Below are 9,207 nucleotides of genomic sequence, written 5' to 3'. Positions count from 1 at the left end.
CAGCATGCTGCTCTTTAACTGCACTGTGGAAAGGATCTTAGTTCTTTAAGCAAGTGTTGACTAGTACTAGCACTGATCACTATCTGCAGACTGTCTCCTGTGTGTTGCCAACCAAGTGATCTATTTTTAACCCTTAAAATTCTGTTGTTGTTGTTTTTTCTGCCAAGCACCTCCCCTCCTTCCTTTTTCTGTTTGTTTTTATAGGGCTGCCTGGTGTTTACAGAATCCCTTGCTCAGGGATTAATCTGTAAACGTAGGAGCTTGTTTCAGTATTTGGACAAGAACCAGGGCAGCACTGAGGTGAATGCTGTGTTTTTGCAAGTAGATGAGAACACATCATCCGGGAGCTGCTTGCCCGAGCCATTCCATCACACAAGTCTGCAGCAGCAACATGTTATTTAATCCTGGGGCAAATCCAGGTTGTTACTTCTTGGTAGCAGCTTCCAAAAACATGCTTCTTTTTGGCCTTTAGAAACTTGTTCTGGCTGCACTCCTACTGTTTTCGTTAAATAATTACCTGCTAGCTAAAAGAACCACTTAATGTGGTAAGAGCCGAAGGCTTGTCTGTTCTTGAGGTGTTTGTTTATTGTCTTTGGTTTACACATATTGAATTGACCTGTGTTGATTCTATACCAGTTTGAGAAAACTGGTTGGAATTACTGGCTAGATAATGTATTCATGACTTCTTTCGCATAGTAAGTTTACAGAGCTACGTAACATCACAGATTACTGCTGGTATGTATGTGTCTGGGTTTTGTACATGTTTCACCAGCTATATGCAGAGACTACTTTGTGTCCTGCGCTGATCTTCTTACCTTTGCATCCTCTGTTGCCCATTGATCATGCTTTTTGCTTAAATGTTGACCTGCAGCCAACACCAGACAGAATTCAGCTGTCTGCTGAAAGCAGCATCTCATCACTGTGGCATTTCAGTACTGTAAAGCTGGACTGTGCCAGGTGTATCTGCCTAGACTGGCCAGGAATCCTGGTTCCCATCCTGGAAAGTGAAAGATTCAGGGAGTCCCTGGGAAGAGGCATTTCTGTAAGGATCGACATGAGGCTATGATTAAAAAGAGAGACAGAAGAAGTCACATCTGGGACACTCACCACGAATGAACCAACAGCAAGGAGCTGAGACACTCTTAAAGCAAAGGCAGAAACACAGAAGCAGCTTCCTGACAGTTCTTGCTATGTGTTTTGCTTCTCACAGTCCCTGTACAGAGACTTGATGAACTTAGCAAGCCTGAGAGGGACCAAGAGAAAAAAGGGCGCATGTAGCTGCCTCAATGCCACCCAGCAACATATTGGCAGCTGCACCTTCAGATCTTAGCATACTTCCTAGTTGTTGTGGGAGGGAGCATTCTTTCATCTGAGGTTGCCCATTGAAAGGTACCAGCCTCCAACATAAGCAGGAAACAACGGCAGAAGAGGAGTCTTGGGAAGTTGAAGTGTCCTATCTGAAGTCCCAGCATTGTAATCATTTCCACTGTGCTGCCCGATAAATACCGCCGAAAAAGCCTACAATGCACAGAACCCTTCTGGGGAGCACAGAGCCATTGGGAATACTGACTGCGTAATGCAGAGGTGGTTCCTGTGTGTGGAAGCAGAGATGAGGACTGCACACACGTCAGTGTTCATCTAACCAGGGCCTATTTTCCAGCACAGTGCAAAGTAAGATCGCCCAGGCCTGAGATAATCTTGTCAACCCTGGGAAGTTGCTCGATTCTTTGTTTGTATTTCTAGTACATTGGGATAATGTTCACTACCTTAAAATAATGTCCTTATTTTAGCTATGAGGAAATAAATGTTTTGTTTTTTTTTTTTGAATAGACATCCAGAATTTGTGGACCTAATTTTCTATAAACTGCAAGCTGGCATCTTTGCTTTGATCACAGTTGTACTCCCTCTTCTGCACCAGCATCACCTTCCATTTCAAAACCCACTCCTTGAGCCTTCTCATATCCCTTCCTCTGGGCATGTGCAGTTGTTCCAAGTTAGCAAACCGTCCTTGTATTTTATGTCATTGGGATGTTTCTGCAATAACCGCTGCCTCCATTTTTTGTTTTCCTAGGCACAGTGTGGAGGACAGGCATTGTGTTAAGGATGAGTGACACCAAACTGTGCTATCACCTTGCATGGAGGAGAGGTCCCAGTAGAGCCAAACAGTAAATGCCAGTTTATTTGGACTTACTACGCAAAGTCTGGTTGTTGTCGTAATCGTATTGTTCCCCTGTGTGTTATTGGCTATAGAGGTCCTTAACCCTCATGTATAGATGGGCCAGTAAAGCTTGAGAAATCTTTTATCCCCTTCTCACAGGCTTTTGAGGGAGTGGTAGAGGAAGACTACTATTAAATAAAGTGCTTATTCTGTTTGAAGAAGCTGAACTGTGGTCTGGGGGTGCAGTATGGTCACTCCCAAAGCTGCAGGCAGAACAAGCTGAGACATCATTTAACACCGTATTTTAAGACCTTACAGCCCAAGATGAGATGCACCTAGATGAAACTGGAAGGACTGGAGACTAGGAATGGGGCTGAAGGTAAGACTCATAAGAAATGCAGTAGGTATGTGCTATGGGAGCTGATGAGTGCTGTTGCCAGCCTTCCCCATTCACAACAGTCTTTTCTTTCTCCATGGAAGTAGGATATTCTTTCCTCAACACCTTATACTACTACAGGTGTTTAATGAGAACAGGAAAGCCCTTCATATTTTCACTCTCAAGATATTCAGTCTTTGAAACAGAAAAGCAGCAACTATTTCCATTCCCTGTTGTATGCAAACAGGGAAAGAAATGTGATTCTTCAAGTTAGTTTCTCACTAAAAGAGAGGAAAATATCCCATTTGCTCTTAACTTAGTCCTGAATTGCTCTTGAAAAGATTTTGCCAGCGTTACTCACAAAGAGGTTTTGTCATCAGCATCAAACTCCCTCCTGCTTTAGTTTATGTAAGTAACAAGATGCTTGGGTCACTTGTCTAATGCTGGCTGCTATGCCGCCCATTTGAATTTAAAAGCATCTTCTCTGTATTATTAGTTAATGGCCATTTATGCGCAAATAATTCTCCCTCTAAGTAAATTACACCTTTGCTCTCTGTAAGTGGTCACAAGGGACTGTACCCATTGTAGAAGTAGAGGCCTGTTGTGCTCAGTGATATTTCGATCTCCTGTTCCTTGGGCACTTCCATCTTCTGCTACAGACAGGCTCTGGTGTTCAGAGTGCCCAGGTAAGAAACACAGCCCTGGAAGGAAGAAATACTGCTATAGTTCAGGCACTTGTGTCACAGCTTGATAAAAACATGATCACAACAGTACCACGTGAAATGAAGGAAAGCTGTTCTGAATAGCAAGGGCTGGGAAATGCACGAAACTGCCACTGACAGTGAGTTACACGGAGGGCTGTGTTAACAGCTTGTGCTTGATGTCAATGAGGTAAGGACACCTGTTGGGCTGAAACTGCAGTTCTTGAGTCTATTCACAGAATATGTGAAGTGGCCTGGTGAAATGCTGACAGTGTGACCCCAGAGCATGGGAAATAAACCCAGTTTCAGATTTTATTGAAGTCTGAAGCAGTGCTGGCTTTATTTTTCATTAAAGCTTGTCGATCTCAGCCAGTTCTGTGCACACATACCTAACCGATGAGTTCACACTGGACTGGAGTTCACACTAAGGAGTGAAGCTCCAGAGCTGTGACTGAATTTTGCTTTGGTTTTTGGACTGCCCGAAGCTTAGAAATGCTGGCCCCAGAATCGGTGTGGTCCTTACATTCTTCACAATGGATTTCTGCTAGTTTGTAACACAGATTTCTTCTTCAGGCTGTAAAAGCTCTCGACCTACTATTTGGGAAGATCTTAAGAGGAAAAGCCAGTGTGCTGGTCTGTGTGCTCTGTGGGCACTGAAGAGCAGCCTGCCCTGCCAGCCGCTGTGCTGCCTAGCCTCACGCGGCTTTGTTCCCCTCTCTGCAGGGCTAAAAGGATAGCTGACTGGAAACCCTCATGGACCCAAAGCAAAAAACAGTGTTCAAGTGAAGCCAGATCTAAACGTGATGAAGCCAAATGAGATTTTTTGCCACAGACAGTAACAGAGGAAGGGGGCAGGACACCTTACAAAAGGGAGCTGACATTTTGTGTGATGCTCACAGCAGCTCACAGAATTCATTTCTTTTGACCCCTGTCCAAGGTGGTTCCCGCTGCTGGCTGATGAGGTGCCACTTACAAGTTTCTCTCATTATCCAAAAAATAAGGATGGTGTTGCCAACTATTACTACTGTTGGAACACAAGGGTTTTTCACTGGAAAACCAAAATTTGTGTAATTAATTCTTGGGTCTTATTTTCTGACATAATGAAGGGCAGAATCAGTCAGCTGCCTGGCAGCCACCTGCTGAAAGAAGCAGAAATTTACATATTTTCCATAGATAAATATATAAATGTTGGTCAAAGTGCAATTTGACTTAGTGCAACTCCACATGTGCTGTCCTGTACAAAATCAGTGTATATATCTGTCTCATTTCCAGTTATTTTTTAACCCCAGATCTATTTTGTTTAGCTTACAGTTGCGGTTTACACTTTCAGCTTGATGGTGAGAAAAATGGTGAAGGCTTGATGAACTTGAACATTAGCTCAAAAATATCAATTACAGTGCTCAGCTAGTTCCGCATCGCTCTTATAGCAGCTGCAGTTTCATTTCAGCAAGTTTTAAAATACTGTTAGTTTTTTTATTATTATTATTTTATTCTTTTGCAATTTTTCATCAGGGTGTCTTAATTGTCTCTTTTGCAAGAAATCTCAACATCTGTTAAACTGGTCTTCAGGCAGTGTTATCAGACAGCTTTCAAGACAATTCAGCAGTAGTTCTGCACAGGAGGGCTCTGTAGCCACCTCCTTCCTTCCCAGCTTCCAGCTACCTGCAGCCTGTGGGGGAATCGAGATGCCAGATTGCTGGCACAGTAACTGAGCCGACAGAAAAAATAGCAGCCTGAGCAGAGATTATCCTATAGAAATGCACAACCAGCTAATTATTACCAGTAGCAAAAAATTGTTACTGCATTTTACATAATGGAATTATGAATGATTTAAAGTTAGAAACAGTGCAGGTGAATTGTTAATATCCTGATGCAAATATAGATGCTGCACAAAGTACGGTGATCTAAAACACAAAAACCAGAAGTGCTGAAGAAGTTGTAGTATGTCCTGACAAGGAAAGGAAATTATCCGAGTATTGAACTGCCTGCATGCTGGATTGGAAAATTCTACACTTAGCAGCCTGCACATTTGTCAGTTGTTTTTAGAGCCAGTGAGAGTGATCTGGGTTTAATCCAGATCGCGGTTTAATCCAGATCTGGGTTTAATCCAGGTCACTAGCCGCAGCTTTCTGTCTGGGAGTGCAGCACATTCCAGGCAGCACGGCCAGAGAAGAGCACTCCGATTTCTGGCCCCGTGCGGCACAAACCAGCAGTCCCCCCGTGCAAGTAGAGGTGTGGGGCAAGGTGTGCCTACGGGAGCTCGCAGGCTGCTGGCTGGCAGGGCCGACGTACCCTGCGAGTGTGTCGCGTGGCGGCTGCAGGCCTTGAGGGCTGGCAGGAGCTTGGGCCTCGAGAGACGCTACGAGAGCTATCTGGGGCTGTGCAACACGCCAGGGAAGCCGCCTGGAATGTAGGGCATTGGGACAGCTGCACGAGGCCAGGCCAGCGGCTCAGGAAGGCTGCAACGCTTTGGGTTTGGAAACCATGACAGATACTTGTGCTGGCTGCTGTCAGGGCCAGGAGGTGGAGCCCGGCCTGCCGGCTGCGTTAAGTGTCACCGAGCTTCAGGGAGGGAGCCGAGGTGTGCCTGGCTGCGCGTGGATTTTGGAGGTATGGCGTTGGAGAAAGAGGAGACCAAATCATCAGAGGCTTGAGAAAGCAGGTAACTTTTAAAAGTTTGTCACTTCTACTTTTAGAATTTTAACCTTAGAAATGCTACTTTTATTTTTCTGCCAATTGATACTGATTTTTTAAAAATGTAGTTTTCCCATTAAAAAGGAAATGGAGAATTTTCATTATGCATTTTCCATTTCCTTGATACCTGTCCCAGGGAAAGACAGAAGAGCTTCAGAATTTCATACTCTTGTCAGTGTGCTTCAGTGTGAGAAAAAAAAAAAAAGATGGATATTAATAGGTTTATTTTAGGAAAAAATATATAAAAATAACATAAATATAACAAGTATCTAGAGAAATGAGACATGTATTTGCCTTTTTATTGCTTCCTGTCTACAGTAATGACCTGTTCCTTGTTTCACTTCTCCTCTCCTCTTAAAATTACAAAATACTGTCTCATACATAAAAATGTTAATAAAAAGGGCTAAGAAAACCTGCCATACTCTATGCAGTACTTTACATATTTCATTGTTCCTTCAAGATTCAGTACTGGATTGATGTATACTAGAAAAGTGTAATAGCTGCCTGTGGCATGAGAAAAGAATCTGTTTATTATCAGAAGCTCACCACCTGACCAATCTTATTTTTACAATCGTTTCTGTCTAATGATACTTCTTATGAATAGATGCGTAGGGAAGGCTTAGGATCAAAGAGTAAACCACAGATTTCACAACGTTTCCTTGGCAAAACAACATGTTGATTTGGCTACTGCACTGGAATCTGCAGACTTTCATTAAGGGTGTTTTTCCTGGGATTACATGGGCTGCCCTCTTCTTTTTTGCCTTCCTAAGACAAACCTTTGTCCAGGACCAGAGATCAGCAGTTGCTGCTGGCTGGCTTAGCACTTTGAGCAGAGCTGAGCTGTCTTAGAGAAGCACACAGCTCTTTCCTTTAGAGCTATTTCAGGTCCGGGAGCAGTCCCATTTTAGGCCTCAGAGCAGGTCTCAAAACCTTGTTTACGGAGTCGGTGACCGGGGCATTGATCCGGGCTGGGATTTTGTGTGCCCTTCCAAAGCAGCTGCATCCACACAGCAGCTGTTTCCACATCGCTCCCTGTCCGCTCATGCCCAGGGCCGCCCCTGCTTTTAGACAAGGGATGCGGGCCACGCGGGCTGGGAACTCAGGCTGGTTAGTCCCACCAGTAATTTCTGGAGAATAGGGGGCTTTTTTCTGTGCTGCTCTGCTGGAGGCAGTAAGCCTGGGATTTAAGAACAAACTTGTCTGTTGGCCTTCTGGTATCTGTCTTTTGAGAGTCAAGTCCTGTCACTCATCTTGGAGAAACATTGCTTGGCATGGCAATGCTGTTAATGGAGAAAAAGGCAGCTGCACGTGAGGTAGAAAGGAGGGGCTGCGCCAGTCAGCATGACTGGCTGCAAGGAGAGGAGGGAAAAATCACGGAGCACCTGCAGAACTAACTCTTCCCGAATTAACTTTACCTTTTGAAGCCTTGTTAAGGACCAAAGTGAAGGGGTAGCCAAAACTGTAAGGTGGCAAAGGCCATCTGGAGGTTTGCCCGAGCATCACCGCTGTGCGAACCTGCTCAGCACGCGGGGTGGCTGCTCCTGCAGCTGGCAGCTTGTGACCCGTGGCCACTGCTAGGTCCATGCTGACCAGTGGGTAAACAGGTATGGTCCTCACCCTCTTGCTGGAGGTGTACCAGAAGGATCTGGTGGCATGGATCTGCAAGCACTGGAGATGCTACCAACTGTTAGCTTTGCAAGTCTGAGATTCCCAAACTGGGGACAGAGTGGCACGCGCACATCAGTTCAAAGTCTTGTTTTCTTGAAACCTACCTTATATTATGCTTCACTGGCAGACAAAGCTTTTCACAGTCATTTGCACTGGAGAAAGGATTTATTTAACTTGAGAAATGCCTGAAGGTCTTATAGATGAAGAGGTGCAATGCTCCTGCCTATTAATTGGTCCCAGCATTGGCAGATGGTTTGAGGAGAGAGCTATTAAGTGTGGCTGAAGGGCAGAGTGGGAGCTGTGCAGCGCTCTGCCGCAGTGTGGCATAAAGGGAAGGCTTGTGGTGTAGGAATCAGTGAAAAAATACTATTGCCCTTAATGCAAACATGAAGGAGCTGTGGTTGGGCTTGTGGTTATGGGGCTGGGTGGGAACATTTTCTCTGCTGCTCAGGGAACTGTTTTTGCAGGTACCTCGCTCACTTTTGTGCTAGGTTAGTGACTGCGGGTGTCGGCTCTCTGCTTTCTGCAAGACCAGCTCCCTTCCAGTCTTCGCCTGTGTGGCTAATGAGAGCTCAAATAACTTTTGTTTCTTTGCCTCTTTGTTCTCCCTGAAGAGAAGATCCAGACAAACACCAGCAGATCCAGTCCCTGTCTCACTGGGTTAGGCACTGTTTTCATGTTCTCTTGGTATTGTAAGGACCATAAAAAGGAAATAGTTCTGTGTTTATAGCAGCGGTGATGCAACACTCGTTCTTCTCAGGTTTGGAATTCCACTCCCAGTCTTCTCCCATGCTTGGGAGATGGGAGATACTGTGTGGAAAAGTAGACACTTCCCCTTTGCATGGGAGGACTATTCCCATGGACCTTGTTTTGAGGCTCGTGCAGTGGCAAAAGGCTGCTGGGATGAGCAGGAAGAGCAGGATTTGCATGGGCTTGGAGGCTGGGCTGGCCAGCGAGGACTGGCATGCACAGGGGGATGCGCAGTGCTGATCGCAGGGCTGAATTGGTAAATGTGTCACCGATGTTTTGCCAAGTGGCTCTCGTCCTTCATTGTGGTACGTGCTGCCTGTAGGCCCCTCTCTGCTGCAGTCAGGCAGGTGCTGAGCATGCAGGCGTTGGGACTGCGCCCCAGCCCCAGCCCCGAGTGCCGCATGTGGCCATGGAGGATGTCCCATTTTGCTCCTTGGGACACGGCCTGTGCTCATCCTGCCACTTTGGCAAAGGATGGCATTACCTGGTGCAGCTGCCATTTTAAACAGGTGATCGGAGGAGGAGAGGCTGACAGGGAGCGGTCTTCGAAGGTCTCCTTCCACCCTGAAACACAGGTACCTGCTGGTTATCCACAGCAGGCTAACGCAAGTCAGTGGGACCCACAGAACCCACAGAGCTTTTGGCAGGATGATGGTGAAAGGCTATTCAAAGTTGAGGGAAAGAATTTAGCAAGATTTGTTGTATTCCCTGTACTTCTCTGAGAGGTCTTTTATCACAGGAAAAGACTTTGATGTACCCTTATCCTCCTCGAAATCCAGCCTCTCTTTCAATGCTATTTCCATATGCCTCTTCATTTTCACATACTGCAACTTAGTCAGCCCTTTTTCCTGGCATATTCA

The 9,207-nt window shown here is 45.5% G+C and overlaps 1 protein-coding gene across 3 annotated transcripts in view; it reads left to right on the top strand.

The window, feature by feature from the left end:
- Nucleotides 1–5,480: 5,480 nt before the first annotated feature.
- The window catches only part of KLHL24 (kelch like family member 24), a 28,427-nt gene continuing 24,700 nt past the window's right edge, over nt 5,481–9,207 (top strand). Inside the window, exon 1 of one of the 3 annotated variants that reach the window (XM_080604899.1) lies at nt 5,481–5,897. The gene's annotated coding sequence lies outside the window, so the exon portion shown is untranslated. The remainder of the gene's footprint in view (nt 5,898–9,207) is intronic. The other 2 variants (XM_080604895.1, XM_080604900.1) reach the window with 2 other exon arrangements.

This window comes from Anser brachyrhynchus, assembly GCF_964034855.1.
Source record: "Anser brachyrhynchus genome assembly, chromosome: 9".
NCBI classification, from domain to species: Eukaryota; Metazoa; Chordata; class Aves; order Anseriformes; family Anatidae; genus Anser; species Anser brachyrhynchus.
This window is presented reverse-complemented; position numbering and strand designations above follow the sequence as displayed.